At 37.7% G+C, this 23,011-nt stretch overlaps 1 long non-coding RNA gene and 1 pseudogene across 2 annotated transcripts in view; both read left to right on the top strand.

Annotated features, from left to right (window-relative positions):
- Positions 1-7,632: 7,632 nt before the first annotated feature.
- LOC144381281 (uncharacterized) overlaps positions 7,633-23,011 on the top strand; it is a 476,574-nt gene continuing 461,195 nt past the window's right edge. For both annotated transcript variants that reach the window (XR_013446185.1, XR_013446184.1), the window contains exon 1: positions 7,633-7,943. This is a non-coding gene — a long non-coding RNA (uncharacterized LOC144381281). The remainder of the gene's footprint in view (positions 7,944-23,011) is intronic.
- Positions 18,281-21,669, top strand: LOC144381232 (CDGSH iron-sulfur domain-containing protein 1-like; annotated as a pseudogene).

Genomic DNA, 23,011 nt, shown 5'->3' with positions numbered 1-23,011 from the left:
AAATAGATGTAAGCTCTTTTACATTGGTTTTAGCAGTGATATTTTTGGATTTGACATCAAAAGCAAAGACAGCAAAAGCAAAAATAAACAAGTGGGACTGCATCCAGCTAAAAAAGCTTCCATGCAGCAAAGGAAACCATCAACAAAATGGAAAGGCATCCTGTGTAATAGAAGAAAATATTCACAAATCACATCTCTGGTAAGGAGTTAATATCTAAACTATATAAGAAACTCATACAACATAGTAGCAAACCCCCAAATAATCCAATTAAAAATGGGCAAAAGGGGGTGCCTGGGTGGCTCACTCAGTTAAGCATCTGACTCTTGATTTCAGCTCAGGTCGCAATCTCAGTGTCGTGAGATTGAGTCCCATGTTGGGCTCAGCACTGGGCATGGAGCCTGCTTGAGATTCTCTCTCTCCCTCTGCCTCCCCGCTCTCATGCTTGTGTATATGTGCACGTGCTCTCTCTCTCTCTAGCTCTAAAAAAAAAGCAAACCCAAAAACAAAAAACATAAAACAAATAAATGGGCAAAAGACCTGAATAGACATGATTCCAAAAACGACATTTTCCAAAGAAGATGTACAAGCAGCCAACAGGTACATGAAAAGATGCTCAACATCACTAATCATCAGGGAAATGCAAATCAAAATCACAAGATATCACTTCACACCTATCTCTGTTATCAAAAAGAGAACAGATAACAAGCATTGGTAAGAATGCAGAGAAAAGAGAACCCTTGTACACACTGTTAGTGGGGATACAAACTGCTACAGCCACTACGGAAAATGATATGGAAGTTCCTCAAGAAATTACAAATAGAACTACCATATAATCCAGCAATCCCACTTCTAGTTATATATCCAGGAAATAAAATCAGTATCTCAAAGACATATACTCCTATGTTCACTGTGCATTATTCACAATAGCCAAGGTATGGAAACAACCTAAGTCTCCATCAACAGATGATTGGATAAAGAAACAATGATATATATACATATATATGGACTATTATCATGGAATAATGGAATGTTATCCAGCTTTAAAAAAAGAAGAAAATCCTGCCATTTGCAACAATGTGGATGAACCTAGAGGAAATTATACGAAGTGAAGTAATGCAGACAGGAAAGGCAAATACTGCACAGTATCACTTATATGTGGAATCAAAAAAAAAAACAAAAAACAAGTCAAACTCATAGAAACAAGGAGAGTATAATGGTGGTTTTCAGAGGGTAAGGGGTGGGGAAAATAGGAAGAGTTTGGTAAAAGGGTGCAAACTTTTAATTGTAAGATAAAGTCTGAGGATCTAATGTATAGCATGGTGACTATAGTTAATAATACTGTATTGTACACTTGAAATTTGCTAAAAGTAGAACTTAAGTGTTCTCATAAAACAGGTAAGTATGTGAGGTGATGGGTGTGTTGATTAACTCAACTGTAGGAGTCATTGCACAATGTATATCAAATCATCACATTGTATATTTTATATATATTACAATTTTATTTGTTAATTTCACCTCAATAAAGCAGAAGAAAAAAGTATATAATTTTTGGGGTCTGGATGTTTTTGTGTCAATACCATGCACATGAAATTCATCAGTGTGGTGGCACATTTCAACAACTTCTTTATCACTGTATAATGTTGTATTTTGTGGATGGACATATTGGTTGTTTCTAGTTTTTAGTTGTAAATAACATTGCTAAAAACATTCTTGTACATGTCTTTTGATTCAAATATATATTAATGTTGGGTATATATTTAAGAATGCAATCATTTGGTGATAGGGTATATATTATATTCAACTTTATTAGAAACTGTTAAGGAGATTTTCAAAATGGTTTTATTAATGCATGTTGCTTGAGAAATTTAGTTGCTCCTCATCCTTTCCAGATTTGTTTCTGTCATTTGGATGAGAGTGTAGTAGAATGTACTTCTGGTTTTAATTTGTATTCCCAATGATGATTTCATTCTCTTACTACACATTTAGATAAATTCTTTTGTGAAGTGACTGTTCAAATATTTTGCTCACCTTCTTAAACTGGGTTGCTTGGCTTTTTTTTTTTTTTTTTTTTTTTAAGTAGGTTCCACACCCAGCGCCAAGCGCAAAATGGGGCTTGAACTCAGGACCCTGAGATCAATATCTGAGCTGAAATCAAGAGTTGGACACTTAACCAACTGCGCCACCCACGTGCTCAAGGGTTGCTTGACTTTTAAAAATTGATTCGGAGGGTTTTCTTATGCATTTTGGATATAGTCTTTCATCAGATTCTGTTTGAAAAAGTTGGTGAAGGAAAGAAGCTGTGAATCAGATGGAACAGTGTTTCATTTCCCTTAGTGAAACATGACCTAGTCCACGTCAGTGCAGACTCATGGCCAAAGTGTGTGAGCAGCTTTTACCTTCATGACTGGTCAGCTGTCTCTTCCTGTTAGTCTACTCTTCAGTAACTCCCGAGAGCTGGAACATGTGTACTCTGCAGGTGATGGGGGAAAATGAAATCCAAGAATCTGCAGGGTGAGTTAGTACAATATCTGTGTGAAAATTACCACTTTTACATTGCCTACTCACATTTCCCCAGTTTTTTTCCATTTGTGAAACAATACTTCCAAGTGCTTCACAGCAAAAGGTTTTATTTGTACCTGTTAAATTTAGGAGAGTCCTGAAAATTCATGTCCCTAATGAATGGGGATTCAATTGGTGCAGCTTTCCAACCTGATAATTAAAAGAGTTCTAAAAGTAGAGGATAATTGAATTTCAATTTACTTCTCTTTCTGCATCAATAGCATGATTTTAGAAACTTTTTTAAAATAGCTATAATATGCTCAAATATTTCATTATAGCATGACATTAATGATCTTGTAAGTAGGTTAATTGTAGATTCCATTGCAGACCTCCTTTGGAGATACTTCAGTTTGATGCTTTGAGCCAGAGATTAGATTTAGTTCAAAGTCCATCCTGGTATTTCAAAGATTTTTGACTTTTTTAAATCCATAGGAGTTAGAAATCAAACTTTGTGTGCAAGTATAGATGCCTTGAAAATACAAGAGAGATTTTTATATCTTTATATTACCTGGGAAATTATTTTTGGGTTTTGGTATATTTTGCATGAGGCAAAGTACATAATATTTCCTTACGTTCTCTATCTAAATATGTAATAATGACTTCAATAATTTATCCCACTTATTTTTTTAAGTTTTTATTTAAATTCCAGTTAGTTAACATACAGTGTAATATTAGTTCCAGGTGTACAATGTAGTGATTCAACTCATCCGTACAACACCGAGTACTCATCACAAGTGCCTCTTTACTCCCCATCATCATCCCCCCACCCACCTCCCCTCTGGGGACCATCAGTTTGTTCTCTATAGTTAAGAGTTTATTTCTTGGCTTGCCTCTCTCTTTTTTTCCCCCTTTTTGCTCATTTGTTTTGTTTCTTAAATTCCACATATGAGTGAAATCATATGGTATTTATCTTTCTCTGACTGACTTATTTCACTTAGCATAAAGCTCTCTAGCTCTGTTCATATCATTGCAAATGACATTCTTTTTTTATGACTGAATAATGTTCAATCTTATATATATATATACCATACTTATAATGCCACAGACAGCTTTAAGGGGTTCACAGACCTGAGATCCCCATCTGTGAAGTCTCCTTGGACCCATGGATCCATGAATTAAGAAGCTCTGGTCTAGAGAATAAGGAGGCTCCTATTATAGGGCCTGACACAAGGACTTTGTCGTGAGTATCACAAGTATCCATTTCTCTTGAATGTTTCACTGGAAGGTAGTTTCGGGGATAAGAGGAGGAGAAAGAACAGCACAGGGAAAGGAAGTGGAGGGAACTGTATTTTGAGAGTTAACAGGACACCACAGAGACTTTTCTAAGGCCCTGTTTCCACCATCAGTGTGGAACCATATAAATTTAAAGACTGGAAATCTAAATCTGATGAACTCCTTCAAAGTCACAGCCTCCTGCGGCACGTGGGTGGCTCAGTACGTTAAACGTCGGACTCTTGGTTTTTGCTCAGGGTTGTGATCTCAGGGTCATGAGATCGAGCCCCACATTAGGCTCCACACTCAGCATGGAGTCTCCTTGAGATTCTATCTCTTCTCCCTTTGCCCCTCCTGCTCATGCCCTATCTCTCTCAAAAAACTAAATAAATCTTTAAAAAAAACAAAAACAAAAACAAAGTCACATTCTCCTATGTTTACAGCTTTATCAGCTTTAGGAACTTAAATCGGTATAAGTAGTTCATGTGTTTCAGAAATGCACCTTTAAGACTTTTCCCTTATTGTTTTGAAAAGTAAAAAAAAAAAAAAATGAACCAAGTGCCTAGGCCAATAAAAAAAGATTTATATATCTCTAGGTATCTCTCTCTCTCTCTATATATATATGTCTAAAATATTCTGCCAGCAATTAACAAAGAGCCATGGAAATTTCTAGAGAAAAGTTATTCTCATGAATTACATTACTGAATTTGTTGGAAATTCAAGATTATGTAATCTAGGATCCATTTGAATTTTAAAATCTTCATGACAGACAGTAAACTATATTCCACAAACCTTCCAAGGTATGATAGAAATTTATTCTTGCTCTTTATATGTGAAATGCTTTCAGTAAAGAAAAATATCAAAATTCAAATCAGGCGTACCCTCCTTTTATCATATATATTTTATTTTTTTCTTGAAGCTTTTTAATCTGAATTTGTTATTGATGCATAAAGTACATATAACTGTCTTTCTCTCTTAATCTCTCTCTCTCTCACACATATGTATATGTAGGTATATATGAAAATTTTGGTACCATAATACCTGGGCAATTAAAAATTTCTGCTGACTTAAATATAAATGAATTAGAGATGTGGGCATTAGAGTTTAATTACATATAGCTGGATTTTTAGGTCATGGTATCAATAGTGATGATTTTTTGACAGCTATGAATGCATTACTGCTGAGTCAGTTTTATGTTTATAATGACTAGTGGGGGTAGAAATGGAAAATATGACAGTGATCCACCTATCTGCAAAGCTTATTATATCATAATTGCAGGTATGATTCAGTTTAGGATCATGAACCCTGAGAGTGTGACTAATATTCTAATGGATTTATTATACTTATGCATTTTATGGTGTTGTTTATGATGGACTATTTGGCTACCAAGAATCCTAAATTTTGGCAAGTCACCTTCAAACCAGAGACAACATATTGTAAAAGGTTTCGTTCTGAGGTCATAATTCCATCTTATTCTCTTTCTAGTTTTGTGAAGAGTGGCATCCTTTTGAGTCTTAGTTTCCTTATTAGTAAAATCAAGATAATTAACTCAGCATTATAGTGGATATTATATAATATATAATATTTTATCATAGTATAAAACTCAATGTAGTCAACATTTCTCTTAGTAATGGTGGTATATTCATTTTTAAACTGTGACATAATAGTAAAAAAGACAGTATGTGCCAGTAAGCCAATGCCACAAAAAATGTTTCCTAGAAAACCAACCTAAGACTCAGTGGCTTTAAACAACAATTAATTTTATCACAGATCTGAGGGTTGTCTGGGGTTTGGCTGATCTAGTTTGGGCTCAGCGGGGAAGGTTCAGCTATGCTCCGTGTGTTTATCTCCTCGTGTGACCAGTGAGCATAATGATGGCAGTGATTCAAGAGAGGGAAGCTATATCGAGCAAGATTTTTTCAAACCTCTCCTTGCATTACATCTGCTGACATCCTATCGGCTAAAACGGGTCCCATGGCCAAATCAAGCTGTGAGGAAATATACCCCTACCAAGGGTAGGGATGGGCAGTGAAAGGATTTCAAACTGCAACAGAGAATTAGAAATTTAGTGCAGGGGTGCCTGGGTGGCTCAGTCGTTAAGCGTCTCCCTTCGGCTCAGGTCATGATCCCAGGGTCCTGGGATCCAGCCCCGCATCGGGCTCCCTGCTCCACGGGAAGCCTGCTTCTCCCTCTCCCACTCCCCCTGCTTGTGTTCCTGCTCTCGCTGTGTCTCTCTCTGTTGAATGAATAAATAAAATCTTTAAAAAAAAAAAAGAAATTTAATGCAATTTACCAGAGTCACTGGTTTCAAATTGTTTATAATCTAATGGAAGAAGGACCAAAAAAAAAAAAAATTAATAACAAAAAGACATTAGGCAGAAAAAATAATGTCACCAGTTGGAGTTTGGTGCAAGGCACATAAACCACTGCGTCACTGTGAGGGGAGTCAGGAGCCATTTTCAGTCACAGATTCGCTCTGCCATCACTGCCTCCTGCTTCCCGCAGCAGGGGCTGTACTGCTGTAGGCAGCTGGGAATGGGGACGGGGCATCCAACTCAGCCTGAGGAGTCCTGGCACTGGGAAGGGCACAACGCGCAGCCTCACCAGCTGTGAGCATCACCTGCGTCTGCTAGCAGGACCGCCCAATCCTCTAATAAAAGTATCTGGAACTCGAAAAAAATTTTTTAAAAAAGAGTCTGCTTCTACCTCTAAAAACGTAATTCTAGGACCCATGGGCAAATAATCAGCCAGTTATCTCAGACATTTCAAAGAAAAATTTGTTTCTAAGGCAGAAAGGGGCCTAATTACATAACATTTTCCCAATTGCTATCCTCCTGAAGTTAACAAGGGAAATAAAGAATTCTACTGTCCTTACAATGTACCACCTGAGGCTGACTACCATTATTAAATAGGCTGCAGAGCTCCATATTCAAAATTTCTGGGTGGCCTGTTCTGGTGGTGTCAGGCAGAGAAATAATTAATCCTCAAGGCTAGGAAAGCATGCAGAAACATGATTAAATGTAAGTCAGAACACATGGATCTACTGCATCTTAAAAATGGATGCTACTGTAAGAACAAGGTATGCTCAGAAGAACTAGATAGGTAAAGGGCAGGACTATCTCCTACTATCTCCTATAGTCACTATGCTTGTAGTGGGATAGCAGTGACAGAGTGGAAAAATCGTGTGGTATGCAGTCCCAACGCCCAAGTTTGTGTCATGGCTCAACCAGTTAATGATGTGACTGTTATAAAGTTGTTTTTTTAACCTTTCTGATCCCCTAGCCACAGCTTTAAAATAGGTATTATTATCTCTCATAAGGTTGTTAAGAAAATCAATTGAAGTAATATTTGTGGAAGGGTAATACCAAGTGTAAACTGTTACTGGTTGCTCTTTCAAGTTAACAGACTGATATGATGGCACCAAAATTTTGTCAGTTAAGTTCACAGAGAGAGTAATACAAGGTGAATGCATGATGGACTAGACCATAAAATGCCTTATAGGTCCCTTTAAAGGTTTGTTTTTTTTTTTTAACTTCATCTGGGAGAAAGAATAGCTTTATTCCTAGTTTAATCTTTGTTCCTTGGCCACAGAGTTCATTGCTAATGTCATAGAGTGGCCCAGTATACGTGGCTCATGTTCCCGGGGGTGTTAAGAGAGATAGTTTAGAAATGATGTTGTCAAGTCTCTTCATTTCCCATCGGCATTCATTTGTTTGAAGATTTTCAACGTATGCATTTCTGAAATAATAATAACTTCAATTGTAGGAAAAACCTACAAAGGTACACTGTGATGGTTAATTTTATGTGTTGACCTGATTGGGCTAATGGATATACTGGCCCGATAGCTGGTAACACTTTACCTCTAAGTACATTTGTGTGGGTGTTTCTGGAGGAGATTAACATTTAAGTAGGTTGACTAAGAAAAGAAGATTGTTCTCACCAATGCAGATGGGCATCACCCAATCTTTTGAGGTCCCGAGTAGGAAAAAAAAAAAAAAAAAGGTGGAGGAAGGGCAGATTTGCTTTCTGTCTGAGCTGGGACATGCATCTTTTCTTACCCTTGGACATCTGGCTTCCTGTTTCTTAGGCTTTTGGACTCTAAATGAAGTATACCACCAGCTTTCCTGAGGGCAGAGGGCAGATTGTAGGACTTCTCAGCCTTAATCATCAGGTAAGCTAATAAGTCTCATAGGTAAGGGGTTTGCTTCTGTTTTTCTGGAGAACACTGACCAATACATAGACATAACTGTGAGACATCTCAAATACTGATGAGTTGCTATTCTAAATGTGCCTTGAATTAATCTATCCCCATTCTCTCCTCTCATTATGTTTGCTTTGTGACCAATGGCAAGCAATGGATGCAAAATTCACTTTCAAATTGAAGCAATGACCTAGGTATCTTTTCTTTGAAAATAGGAGAAAAGGTGATTTTTACATATATGCATTCTGTGAATATAACAAGTATAAAAATATGATGCAAAGTGCGGTAGGGGGTGGAGTTGAAGGTTAAGAAGTTTTAATTTTTAAGAAAATCTAGATTCAGGTTCTTGGTAAAAATAAACTGTAAAGTGGGTAATTGTGTTTCATATCTGTCATAAACTAAAGCTTATCCTTGGCATGAAAATAACTACACAGGAGTATCTCATCTTAACTAGATTCAAAGTGTGAAACAAGACTGCTCTTTACCTCTTGGATGAGTATTTGTTTCACCCATGATGAGGATGAAACCTGCTGATAGATCACCAAAAAATGGCAGATTATTTTTTTTTAAGCAAGCAAAGCAAAAAGCAGCAGAAAGGAAATTCAGAGTTGCAGAATAAAATCATGTAACAATCTTGTCTGATGCTACTGAAAAGTAATTGAATTTGTGAATACCAGGCAAACAGCTCAATGTAAAGCAAACGATATGCTGATGTGTTGACATTTGAGCTTGTCTTATAGAGGGAGGAAAAAAATTAATTTTTAAATTTGAACTTACGAAAATCATTTTCTGCCTTTTGGACTTCTTGTGGGGGATCCCCATTTCATATAAATTAGTTGAAAAGGGGTCTGAAATAAGTTCTAGTATACATAGCATAATATTAAAAAGGGATATTTGAATATGTTAAGTGGAAGACAGAATGTCAATGGGAAAAGTATTCATTTCTTAAAATTATTAATAATTTAGTATGTTTTAAAGTGTAATGGCCAAATTTAAACTGAAATAATATAAGGATCTCAGTTAACAAGATATATTTGTTGTTGTCATGATGATTGCAGCCTAAGTCAAGTAAGACACCCTTAGAAATAAATAGCTTTTATGTAGAAGGTGATGAAACCCTCTAGCAGGACAGCTGGGGCACATCTGTGTTATTCGGCAATATTCACCAAATGCAGTTAAAAGTAATGCATTTATACATCAGGCACAGCTTTGATTCAAATCTGCATTACCAGTGGCCAGTCTTTTTCCATTGTGCATCATGTCACAAAATGTATGCAATTCTCTAAACATGTATTGAGACATTACGATTCTGGGTAGGTTTTTATTTCAGTGTAGTTTTGATTGAAATATTTAGCAATTGCACGAAAACAATGCTCTTTATTATGTTCTCTACTGGAGGTATGCTATCAAGGTGAAAATAGGATCTGTACACTAGCACACCCTGTGGGATGCAGGTTGTCAGTCAGGTGCATACAGGACAAAGTGCTGCCCATAGGGAAGGGTCACTATGTTCTGGCCATGCACACTCTAACTCAGTTCATTATATGCAAAGACTGTGCTGTAGACTCCTCATCCTTTAAATTAGGTTAATGCCTAGTGTACTGGAGACTGAAGCACTAAACACTGACTTCTTCCTTTACTAACAATTCTGCACAGATGAAATAAGTTTTCTAAAATATCCTACACAGATGACATAAGTGTGAAATGAACATCAAATAGCCTTAAAAATGAGAAAGAGATCAACTTTAGTACTGCCTGTAAACTGAGAAGAATATGGAAAGAAGGTGTATAATTCCTTGTACTTTTGCTTTGGTGGTAGAGTTTATGGTTTAGGTAAAGATGTAACTCAACATTATGCCTGCTCTTTTCCTTTATTTTATTTCACTTTACTGTACTTTTATTTATTTGTAAATAGGTGACAGCAATACAAGAAGTGTCTAGCCTTTCTGGAGTGTAAATTTTGAGGCATGGATTGATAACAGAAGAGGCTGAAAAGGTGGGCAGGGCACAAATAGTACAAGAACTTACGTTCTGCATGGAGTCGTTTCAAATCTCTTCTATAGATTTGAGTTAGGTGACCAGTGAAGGATCTTAGGTAGAGAGTAATATGATCAGATTTCTGTTTTAGGAAGACCATTCTATCTACAGAATGGAGGATGGATTATGCAGGTGTGTGAGACAGAGAGCAGATGAAAGGAAGAACTATTTGCTGGTTAGGGCAAGAATCCCGGAAAGAGACAATGAAGAACTTGACAAACACCTTGTTTCATTTTATTAGCATCACAATCCTTTCTTCCTCTCTTATGACAACTGGAATGTATGAGTCTTTACTACTTCTCTGGACATTTGAAAATGTCAACTACTGGTATTACTCAAACTAGGAAAAAGAAATTTATAAAAACATTTTAAGCTCTTTACCATAATTTTAATTCATTTAGGCAGAGATTGTTTACTGAATTCCCACTATATCCCAGGTACAAACCTGTTTTCTAAGATGTAATAGTGAACAAGATTCAGCCTCCAAATGTATAATCTAGGGGATGGTTTACAGAAAGGTAGTCTTGGAAATAGAATATAATGCAGTAGATATTATGGTAGGGGCAGGACACAGATGAGTATTTGCATGGTTAGGGGAAGATGAACATCTTATCCCAATTAAAGGAACCATGAAAGGACTCTGGAGGAATTAAGGTTCAAAATGAAGGAGGAGTATGGGTTGGTTAGAGACAGTGGGGAGAGAAGGGAAAGTTCAGGCAGAGGAAAGAACAGTGACAGATAGAGGGCATGGCTTGGCTAGGAGCCTCAATTAGTCCAGCCTGGTGGGACAAGAAACTGGTTCAGGAGGGAGGATTCAGAGATGAGTCTCATTGTACTATGCACATATTGTCATCCTAAGAAGAACATAAATTCCTTTGGGGTAGAAAGCTGTATAATTGCTATAATTTGTCCTGTCTTTAATATTCTATGTATGCATCAGTGAGGGAGTACAGTGGGAGCATTCTCAGTGCCCAAAATGCAACTATTTCCTGTTCCTGGCAGGAAGGCTGGTTGTGGGGTGGGGTGGGGAGAAAATGGGAGGAGGAATATTTTACTGGCAGGAAACTAGAGTACTCAGAGCATTTGTGCATTTCTAATCCTTCAGACTTCCTTTATCTAAATAGGCACTTGCCTGCTCCCTCGGAGAGTGTTGCTTCATGGTTTCCCAAACTGGTAACTAGAGCATTGATGACATCACCTTCGCCCAAGACAGGTTCTCTAGTGCTTATAATTCAGTGTCTTGACTTCATATACTGAATGCACTTTTTATGCCCCAAATAGAAGTTTCCCTTGAGATCCCACACTTTCTGTTCTTCCTCCTCTTTTCCGTAGCAGAGCTGCCCTGCCTGCTATTTACCAGAGGGTCTGAAAGGGAGGTTTAATTTCCAAACTATTCAAGGAGGCTCTTGGGGGGTGTCATTCACTGCACCCGCTGACTTCTGGGCCAGCACAAATTGAATTCCATGCATGTGTGCTTATCTGTCTTTGACAGTCCCTTGGAGTCTTGCCTCTCACAGCGGATGCAGAGGCTCCTGCCATCCCCAGCCCCCTCACTTAGTGCCTGTTAGTCCCTCTCTTCTATTACAGATGCTTCTTCATCTGGGGCTTTCTGTAGTGCCGGCTTCCTGCCCCTCTGACTGAAGTCTTCTTTAGCAAATGCCAAAGCTTTGAAAATGTATATGGGATAGTCTCCAGATGAACGCCACTGATGTGCCCTGAATAATAACAGATTTTAATTTGAGTGTAGCCTGTGCCCAATGATCTCTGTGTTTGCTGCGCCTGATCGTAAAGTGCAAAGTGCAAAATTAAACTAGAAAGAAATGGCATGCCAGCAAAATCTCCAGTTTCAGGGAAATAAGGCAAATACCTCTTCTTAACATGAGAATCGACACACTTTTGTATAGAAAGCACAATCTTCATGCTTTTTGAAAGGCATAACGGATATCCCAGATAATCTGTGGCATTCACTGCTTAAAAACATAGAGGACAGTTTCTGACTTCTGAAAGTGAGAATTACAGGATGAGTGAGGATGCAAAGCTAATGAGCATATTGCCAGGTGGCCATCTTGAGGTAGAAAGTGCACAGCCAGAACCGCAAGGACATCTCCTGCCGTAAGCATTGCTAATAAGCTGGCTTGGTTGTTGATCAGTAACTGTTCCTCCTTACATCTTCCTGGTTCCCTGTGGGGCAGCTACTAAGGATGTAGAAATTGAGAAGAAAGACTGAATATACCAATATGTGCCTAGTGAGGAATTTCTCTCAAGAGGAAGGTAGTCCCCTCATTAATAGGTGAGCCAGAAGATAAATGGCCTGCGTATAAGTTACAGGTCATACACACACACACACACACACACACACACAGGTATCAGGAGTCAGTAGGATGCCATGTCTCCTCTCAAAATGTCTATGAAAGGGAGCAGATATCCCAGAAGTATAGCTCAGGAGTAGATGACTCCTCACGGCTCCTCCAAGCTGGATTTCTATAAAGAATAGTAATACTCCATTCCCACAAAAAGCTGCTACTTGGATCTGTTTTCACCTACATTCATTAAACTGTAAGCTATGGCAGTTCTTGCCAAAGACTTTTATTAGGAATCTGAGAAAAACTCAGGAGGGCTGTTTGACTTCTACATGACAGTACATTTGACTCTTCAGATTTTCCTTTGGTGGTAAATTTTGCTCCTGCTGACAGCAAGAATAATTGTTGCCCACAAAGTTTAACTCTATTTTCTTGCTCAATTTTTACAGTGTAAGCAATCTTGGCCAACAACGTTTTTCAGACCGAATTCTGCTGTGGGCAGGGAAAGCAAATTGTGTTGGGATGTCCAGCCCTACAGCAGGATGCTCACTCTGGCATTATGTGTCCTTATGGGAAGGGTGCTTACTTTGAATTCATCTTGGTGTTTCAGTTAATAGCAAATTATGGATTATTTTTTAAAAATGTTACATGCCAATTATTTTATTAAATAAGTACAACAGCATGAGGTAAAGTTTTCACATTTCAAAGTATTCTCAGCCGTTTAAGTGTTTGTATCTTGTCTTGCACTATCTATAGACTATTGTGTTTACTTCATCCTTCCTCCACTTGGCATTCCCATTTAGGAATGAGAGCATTGCATACAAGGAAATGACTTTAGTGTTAAATATTCCATTATCTATTTTTACTGATATGACCCGTTTCACCTGCTTGGGATCTATTAAAAAAAAAAGGTCACTACTCTTTTAATCTTTAAAATATATGTGATATAATTTTGCATCCCCAGCAAATCTACTCTTCTTTTGGGATTCCCTCCCAAGAAATTTTAAGACTCAAGAAATGCACACACATTGATGATTTATTCTAGTTCTTTTTTCACATGTTGTCCCTGCTGGGAAACTTGCAGTTTTCCAGGCCCCTCTATTCCTGACCAGGGACAGAAGGCTGCTTTCCTCTATCCCTTCCCACATGACTCCTCTATGATCTACTAAATTTCATTCCTGCCTCATTGCACAATCTGAGAGAAGGCTTTTTTACTTTATTTTTTTCAGAGGTATTGATGTACAACCTTCTGAGGACAGCAGAGAAGACCAATTATCTGAAACAAAGCTGTCTGCCAGAGTCAGGGGTTTGCATTGTATCTTCCTGTAGCTAAAAAAAGAAACTCTCCAATGCCATATTCTATCTTGGGTAGACCACAGATAAAAATCTTGGTGCCAGGATGGGGGGACTCTGAAGCTGACCAAAGCTCTCACTACTCATTTTGCCACAGGACCAAATATGTCCTAGAGTAACTGACAGAGCAAGGACCCACTAGCTTTCCTCTCTGGTCCAACAATAAAATACAAAATAAAGGGTATGTTTCCTAGATCTGGACTATTCATTTCTAACCATGATCAATTTGTTCCAATAATGATCATGATAATTTGTTAGTTCTGAAGATAAATACTGATTATCCTTAATTTCACTACATCATATATTTTGAACAAATAATAGAATTATGATTTTTCTGACTTCTTCAAGGTCACCAAAAATAGAAGATAAAAAATATTTTTTAGATTATCACTCTTAATAATTGTATTTTGAGTTCACACTTTGAATATTGTTCTTGAGTACCTACTTTTAATTTTAACTTCATGACAAAATTTAGAATACTTAAAACACATTAGGTTTTACTCTCAAGTCCTAAATGACAAGTTGAGCATAAACTACAAAATGTTTTAAGGAATAATTCATTAAAAGAGACAGTGCTTCCAGTTATTGAATGAATAAGTCACTGGAATAAAAGGGACAGCATATGGAATATAATCAGTGATACTTTAACAGTGTTGTACGGTGACAGATGGTAGCGTGAACATAATGTATGGAGAACTTGAATCACTATGTTGTAGACCTGAAACTAATGTAACATCATGTCAACTATACTCAAATACAAAAAAACAAAACAAAAAACCAAAACACCCGCAAAATAACAACAAAAAAGAAACAGCTATAAAATAAATGTTTATGGCAACTCAAGTTACAAATGTTGGTAATCTTAACAATAGTCAGCTTACAAAAATAGGCCTGACTCTTCACACCTAAGTCTGCACCCTTTGAATAATGACTTCGCAGTTCTTCTCACCAAAAGGTGAAGTATAATCGGCTCCCCCTTGAATCTGATCTGACATTGCCACTTCCTTTTATTGATAGAATGTGGCAGCACTGAAGGTGTACCTGTCTGGAGCCTCAGCTTCAAAAGACTTGTGCTTTGACTGTTTTTCTTGGAACTCTGCTACCACCATATGAATAGGCTCTGCAGGACATTACTCATATGACACCATCACCACCATTGCCTCCACTACCAGCCAGCCAATCAACAGACATGTGAAAGTGGCTTTTCTTGGACAACCAGTCCCCAGCCAACCTGCCATGTGACCACAGCACATGACAGATCCCAGCTGAGACTAGCAGAGCTTAACCCATATTAGTACAACCATGTGATGCAAAAACATGTGAGCAAAAAATATTTATAAGTAATATAAATATTTTTAAGTTACTATTTTTGGTATAGTCTACACAACAATAGATAACTGATATAGAAATTGATTCCTGAAATGGGTAATTGAAATAATAAAAACCTTGAACTGAGAAGCCAGTTGAGGCTGGAAAAATGGAGAAGAAATTTTTAGCAAAGTTTGAAACACAGTGAAGAAATTGTTCTTGGAGGCTAGGAAAATGATAACTTATATTATATAGTTATAAAATAATTGTCAAGGGGCGCCTGGATGGCTCAGTCGGTTAAGCGTCTGCCTTTGGCTCAGGTCATGATCCCGGGGTCTTGGGATTGAGCCCCACGTCCGGCTCCCTGCTCGGTGGAGAGCCTGCTTCTCCCTCTCCCTCTGCCTGCCACTCTGCCTACTTGTGTTCTCTCTCTATCTCTCTGTCAAATAAATAAATAATATCTTTAAAAAAATAAAAAAATAAAATAAAATAATTGTCAAAGCAATTGCATACAGTAACTAGAAAGATAGAAAGCAGATCTCATGTACTTTGGATTTGGCTAAAAAAAAAAATCTCAAGGAAGAATGTCGAAAGTGTCAGCTGGTTAAGAAGGAGGACTGTGCTTGGGGCGCCTGGGTGCCTCAATCAGTTAAGCCGCTGACTCTTGATTTCGGCTCAGGTCATGATCTCAGGGTCCTGGGATGGAACCCCGTGTGGGGCTCTGTGCTTAGCAGGGAGTCTGCTTGAGGATTTTCCCTCTCCCTCTGCCCCTCCTACCGCTCTCTCTTTTTCTCTCTCTCAAATAAAAAAAAATTCTAAAAAAAAAAAATAGGAGGACTGTGCTCAATTGTTTATAAAAGTGGCCCAACTCTGTCCCTTATATTCCACATCCGCAAGCAGTGTGACTTTTCAGCCATTGTGGGATAGAGTCTGGTCTGTGAATTGCTTTGGCCGATAAAAAGTGGGAGAAATGAGTGCCTGCCAGTTCTGAGCCTAGGCCTCATAGGCCTTGATTCTCCCTTTTGTAACCGTGATGCCACCTGTGGATAGAGCTTTGCTAGCCTGCTGGGTGTTGAGGCATGTGGTCTAGTAACTCCATTACTGACAAAAGCCATTCAGTCTCCAAATCAGTGAATGAGGTTATTTTGGAATAGTCACTCCTAGCCTACCTACAAACTGACTATAGACACATGAACAAACCTATCTTAAATATGTCGAACTTGTCCCAGACCAGAGGAACTGTCCAAGCAAACAATATTTACATCAGAAATGCTATATGATTGGTTTTTAAGCCACTAAGTGTTAGAAGTTTTTGTTATGCAATAATAAATGTTATATACTCTTATCCCCCAGAGTACTTCCTCTCCCTGCTCACTAAAGGTTGGCATTCCATAGATAGAGATCCATTTTCTTGATTTATCTACTAACTTTTCGTTTTAAAAAGATAAATAAATAAATTAGTTAATTAATTAAAAAAAAAGATGTGAAAAGCAAATACTGATGGTTGAGGTGAGAATCAATTGATCATGTCCTTTACTGACTTGAGGCGAGGTAGGATAAGATTTGAAGACTTGGGAGAAGACTGAGGATCTTGGGAAAAAACTGTCAGATTGACAAGAAAATTTCATTGTCTTATGAGGAGAAGGATTATAGATTGAAGGCCTGACTCCTCTGTTCCAGAATTTAAATGATATCAGAAAGAGAAGATAGTAGAAGTTGATGGATGTTTTCTTTGCAAAACACATGCGTAAGGAGAGCTCTGGACGGGAGTCTTATGTAGTGTGCATTTTTCAATTTAGGGAGAGTGGTGGTCCTTTGGAAGACCTAGATGTCAGTAATGCCCAAGAAGCAAATTTTGGAAGTTTATATGATCCTTTTAGATACACAAAAAAGCACAAACTATGTTGTACCTGCCTTGGCTCTATTTCCCCCTAATTCTTCTAAGATAAACTTTATTTTGTGTTGAAAGAATATTCCTCCTTACACTCAGCCTATGAGTGTGCATGTGGCCTTAGTTTCAAAGGAAGTAAATGATCTAAGCCAGGCAAGCTATTAAATTCTGGGCATTTTCTGGAACTGTTGGAAAGGGACTTGTATCTTACCGTGAGTGTTAGTAAGCTTTAATGATGTGAGTCTTTGTATACGTATAACCACCTTGCCATCACCAAATGAGAGCAGGCTTAAAAATTAAAGTAAATCAGAGAAATAATGTCGCTGAAGGTTGAACAGAAAAATTTCTGATGAACTTGATTGAGTCTTGAATCCAGCAAGGGGCTCAATTTAGATCTATCCCCTGACTTTTTAATTTTGGGGAAAAAATATTTCCTTTTTCCTTAAACCTGTATTAGTTGTTTGTCCCTTGTAAACAAAAGACAATTTTAATGAATGAATCTTGAATTTACATTAGCAGAGGGCATTCAAATGTTGGTAGTAACCAGTGAAAAAAATGTATAAAATTTTGAAGTACTGTTAGAAATACGAATGTTAGCAATTTTAAATTTCTGAGAAAAGACTCTTAGCCTGGCCCTGTTGCCATAGCCCAGTGAGGAGCAGAAAAATTAAAAAAAAAAAAAAATAGAAAAAAGAGGAAATCATCTAACATGCTGATTTTTTGAGACAGAGAAGACTCTTTTTTTAAGTGTATTAAAGATAAAACAGTGTTCTTTAGTTAAGTAGATCTTATTCAGGTTAACAATAAACTATGTTTCTTCTAGTAGTACCAACAAAACACTTAAATCCTAAGGTCAGTTTTAAAATGCAATTTGGCCTATTTTTTATTTGATACTGTGGGATAGTTATTGTTTTATATTGTATAAGCTTCAATTTACTGCTCTAAACTATAAAAAAATGATAATTGACTCCTTTTGTGCTTTTAAAATACTGATTATTATTCTCCAATGTTGAAGTGTTTCCACTTTCTATTAATGGGTAAAAGCATACTTGCTGTATTTCATTTTTTTTTAATGATGAACAAAACCTGTATGTTTACCTTGGTTTTGTGACTTCCATCTTTAGATATACTTAGAATTTCACAAATGTCATATTGGTGTTTACTTAAGGGTAGCGACATAAAACAACTTAAAATCTCAGGGTTTTAATCTGTAAAAATATAAAAGTCATCAATATCTTCCAAATTACTGTTTTTCCAACTGTTAAATGGAACTTTGCCTTTCCAATTTCTAATTTATCAATCACTAGAAACAGATTAGTTTCAAAATTGAACCTTGGTTTTGAAAGATGAATTCTCTTCTATTGATTGCTCTTTTGAAATAATGTAACAGTTTCATCCTGAAATAATCCTGAAATAATGTAACAGTTTCATCCAGTTTGATCCTGGCTCCTTTTCAGGTTCAGGTCAGGTTTCACTTACGTTCAGTTGATGGTTCATTAAGTTGAATGTCTTATGGTGCCCTGGACAACATAGAACTCCTGCAATGATCCCAATTCCCATGTTACTAAAATAAAGGACCTTACACCTTAAGTGTCTCCTGATGTTATGCCCAAATTAGCCTTTCAACATTTATACACCTGAATTAATTTTGAGCATATGTCATGTATTAATAGTCATGGTTACATTTTTTTTTTTTTAGAAGTTCAATTTCCCGGGGTGCCTGGGTGGCTCAGTTGGTTAAGCGGCTGCCTTCGGCTCAGGTCATGGTCCCAGGGTCCTGGGATCGAGCCCCGCATCGGGCTCCTTGCTCAGCAGGGAGCCTGCTTCTCCCTCTCCCTCTGCCTGCCGCTCCCCCTGCTTGTGCGTGCTTTCTCTCTCTGTGTTAAATAAATAAATAAAATCTTAAAAAAAAAATTATAAAAAAAAAAAGTTCAATTTCCCTACCACGAACAGAATCATAAAGCTTAATTCCACCATTGGTCCTCTATGCTCTGTGTACTTACTATATAGACTTAAAACTGGACAACACTATGGCTCACTTGTAAAAATAATGACTAAATCTTAAGTTCCACTTTCAATTTGAATCAACCCAAGTCTCCAAGGCTCATCAAAGCATTAGAGGATGAGAGACTAGAACAGAAGCTCACAGTAGTGGGAGAACAGAGCCAGATACCTAGGTTTTAATTATATTGTCATTATTGGACTTCGTGTTAGTGATAGCAATGAGAACATTCATTTTTTATTTATTTTATTTATTTTTTTGAGAGAGAGAGAGAGAGAGTAAGCGAGAGAGAGAGAGAGAGCACCAGTCAGGGGAGGGGCAGAGAAGCAGACTCCCCGCTGAGCAGGGAGCCTGACGTGGGACTCGATCCCAGGAATCTGGGATCATGAGATGATGAATGAGCTGAAGGCAGACACTTAACCGACTGAGCCACCCAGGCACCTGCAATGAGAACATTTATAAAAGTATTTCTTCATTTTAAAATTTCTCTTCAAGTTGCACTGGAAGATAATGGGAAGTGATGAGGTGTTCAGGAAAAACTGTAGGCCTTGACTTCCCACCGGTCCAGGTTTGAATCTAACTTTCTTTCGCATCATTCATACTATGTGATCTTGTATTATTTAAATTCCATGAACTTCAGTGTTCTTATATGGATAACAATATGCACAGGATTTTGATTTCTAATTTACATTATTATCTTGTGCAAAATGTGAGACACTTACCTAGAAAGCACCTAGAATTGTTCATTGCACAAAATATTATTCCCACATATTAGCCTTTTATTTTATAAGTGATATAATGAAATAAAATGTATACCTCTTTGAAGTTCACTTTACTTCCAGGGAAATTAGGCCTGTTACTTAGGGTCAATTGCCCATATGGGCAGCAGATAGGAGGCTGAGAGTTTAAACAGCAGGGTGCTCATTTGCTTTATCCTCATCTTAATCAAATCACAATTACACAAAGACACATGGAGCCACCAAGTGTATTTTGAGTTATTGTGGTCCTTCTGGGTCAGATGAAGATCGACATCAGTCCTAAAACAGGCTGTCATTTAAGAATTATAGAACACATGGAAAATGGTTACACATCGAGCTATGTAAGTTTTTAGCAATAGAACAAAGAACATCTGGAAAGTACATATTAGTATTTGGAAAGAAATTTCCTTACAGGTTTCTACCTTTCAAAAGCTGAAGAGAAAACATTTATGTCCTGTGAGCTTCACTATCTGTTACTCAAGAAAAGTGTTACAACTACATTAATCAGAAAGTAAAACAAAGGATGGGTATTCGGTTACCAAAGGGATGACTAAAATGAGAACTGAGGAAAAAAAAAAAAAATCCTGGGAACTATATCTAGTGTATGTGGATTTTGCACTCAAATCCATTTCTGTGGCTAAAAGGGTATATGATTGTTTGGGAAACTTTCATTCATGAATAGATATGCTCTCAAATATCACAGCACACAGTAAAGAAGAAAAATGAAACAAATGCTCAATTGAAAATATAATCCTCCATAAAGGAATTTATGGCCTCTTTTTTTTTTTTTTTAAAGATTTTATTTATTTATTTGAGACAGAATGAGAGAGAGAGAGAGAGCACATGAGGGGGGGAGGGTCAGAGGGAGAAGCAGGCTCCCCGCCAAGCAGGGAGCCCGATGCGGGACTCGATCCAGGGACTCCAGGATCATGACCTGAGCCGAAGGCAGCCGCCCAACCAACTGAGCCACCCAGGCGCCCCAAAGGAATTTATGGCCTCTTAAAAGTAAAGAAGGCACAGGAAATAATCATGTTTCTATTCCTAAGTTCTATTCATAGAATCTGCATGAATGGCATCATATAAACAGGTGCTCGGTGTATAAAAAACAATCTCTCACTCTGATTCAATGAGATCTACATCTTATAAACGGGTATATACATTCTTATACATTCAGTGTGAACTGTGAGGATGGAATGTAAATATGCATTATCCCCAAGGACTTCATCAGTGTCTGAGTTAATACTGGGATGAGCTCAGTAACATCCCCATGACAATGTAGCACCATTGTCTAGAATGCTGGTGAGTGTTCGATACAAGGTGTGTCTGAGTCCTCGATTTCCATTACAGGGAGCCCTCTCTTCCGGTTCCATTTCCATTGGCTTTTTTTGTCTTAAACCACCTCATTGTCAATTCTGTCAAATTTCACCAGTCTCAAGAAAGGTCAGCATTGAGAATTAATTTATAAAATAATAACAATCCCAAAGAATATTAGCCCAGACACATGAAGAATGTAATTGACACGGTTGAGACTCATACTGTCAACTCCCTGACTTCAAAGAGTTTTATTTTTCTCTAGCCACGTTACCCCTCTGTCTGATAGTAGCCTCAGACACACAAGAAAGAATTTATGTAACGGAGGGCGGCCTGGGGTCGGTGCACACCGGCTGTTTCTCGCACCTTGGCTCCGCCCCTCGCGAGAGTCCTGTGCACACGCCTTGTAAGCCATGGCACCGGGAGACTGACTTCCAGTGTAGGAATGCATCTCAGCAGTTAACGTTGCTGCAGGAACAGCTGCGATTGGTTATCTAGCTTACAGAAGATTTTATGTTGAAGATCATCGCAACACATCTATGGTAAACCTCACATCCAGAAAGACAACCCCAAAATAGTACATGCTTTTGACATGGAAGATTTGGGAGACAAACATGTGTACTACCGTCGTTGGAGGTCGAAAAAGTTCCCATTCTGTGATGGATCTCACACAAAACACAACGAAGAGACTGGGGACAACGTGAAACCTCTGATCATTAAGAAAAAGGAAACTTAAATGGACAGTTTTGTCGCTGCAAACCAACTTGTCATGATGTTACCTGATTGTTTAATTGGAATCACTACTGCTTCTGTCTAACTCACATCCCCTGGGTTCTAGATGGGGTATTGCAAACTGCAGCTTTCTTTTTTTAAGATTTTATTTATTTATTTGAGAGAGAGAGAATGAGAGAGAGAGAGAGCATGAGAGTCGGGAAGGTCAGAGGGAGAAGCAGACTGCAATGGGCCCCATTCAGGACTGGATCCCAGGACCCCGGGATCATGACCTGAGCTGAAGGCAGTCACTTGACCAACTGAGCCACCCAGGCGCCCTGCAGCTTTTATATTCATAGCTTTTGCCTTACTTGTTGAACCATCGTGGTGCACATTTATTTAAACAAAAAAAGGAAAAAGCAAACACCAGCCTTATTGTCTATAGCTTGTTTTGGTCTTGTAAGGATCTGTTTCTTTACACTGAAAGTAATTATGTTAGAATATAGTTGTATGTTGAAGTTAGCATATTAAATTATTCTCAGAAAAAAAAAACAACCGGAATTTGTGTAATGGTATTCTCATTACTAGAAGTATTTGTGTATTGGACCCATGGAATGAAATTCAGCATGGGAAGAATTAGGTGTTGCCATTAGAAACACAAAATTCTCTGTTACTGGGCGCCTGGGTGGCTCAGATGGTTAAGCGTCTGCCTTCGGCTCAGGTCATGATCTCAGGGTCCTGGGATCGAGTCCCGCATCGGGCTCCCTGCTCCTTGGGAGTCTGCTTCTCCCTCTGCCTCTCTGTCTCTCATGAATAAATAAATAAAATCTTTAAAAAAAAAAAAAAATTCTCTGTTACTTATTATTGCTTTATTTTTGAGCATACCTAGCAATGTAGTTCCTTCCTGCATTGAAAGTAAAAACTGCTATGTGTTCAGCTGGCAAACTAAATTATAACTTTCTACCATCATAATAAAATAGGGAATGTCTTGATGTTTTGATAGAAATAAAATATTTAATATGGTGTTTTTTTTAAATCTATTGTGGAGAAAAGACTATGATATTAAATTTAATTCCACTGAATTCAACTGAATGCAAAACCTATTTATTGAGTAACTTGAAATACCAAACCCAGTTCTGGGTACATTGGCTACAACACTCACTGTATATTGGCTACATTCACTGCCTTTCGTAGGTAAACATACTTGTAGTTTGAGCCTTAGGGCTAGAATTGCTTTAATCAATGCTGAATCTGTAGCATTTAGTATGGTTCTAGGCTTTTATTAATGACACGTGGGTTAAGTTTAAATCAAAAACACACATACATACCTTTTACTACTCACTGTGATTTTTATTTTTTATTTTTTA

This window comes from Halichoerus grypus, chromosome 3, assembly GCF_964656455.1.
Source record: "Halichoerus grypus chromosome 3, mHalGry1.hap1.1, whole genome shotgun sequence".
Classification (NCBI taxonomy): domain Eukaryota; kingdom Metazoa; phylum Chordata; class Mammalia; order Carnivora; family Phocidae; genus Halichoerus; species Halichoerus grypus.
The sequence above is the reverse complement of the archived record's forward strand: the minus strand, read 5'-3'. Positions and strand labels throughout refer to the sequence as shown.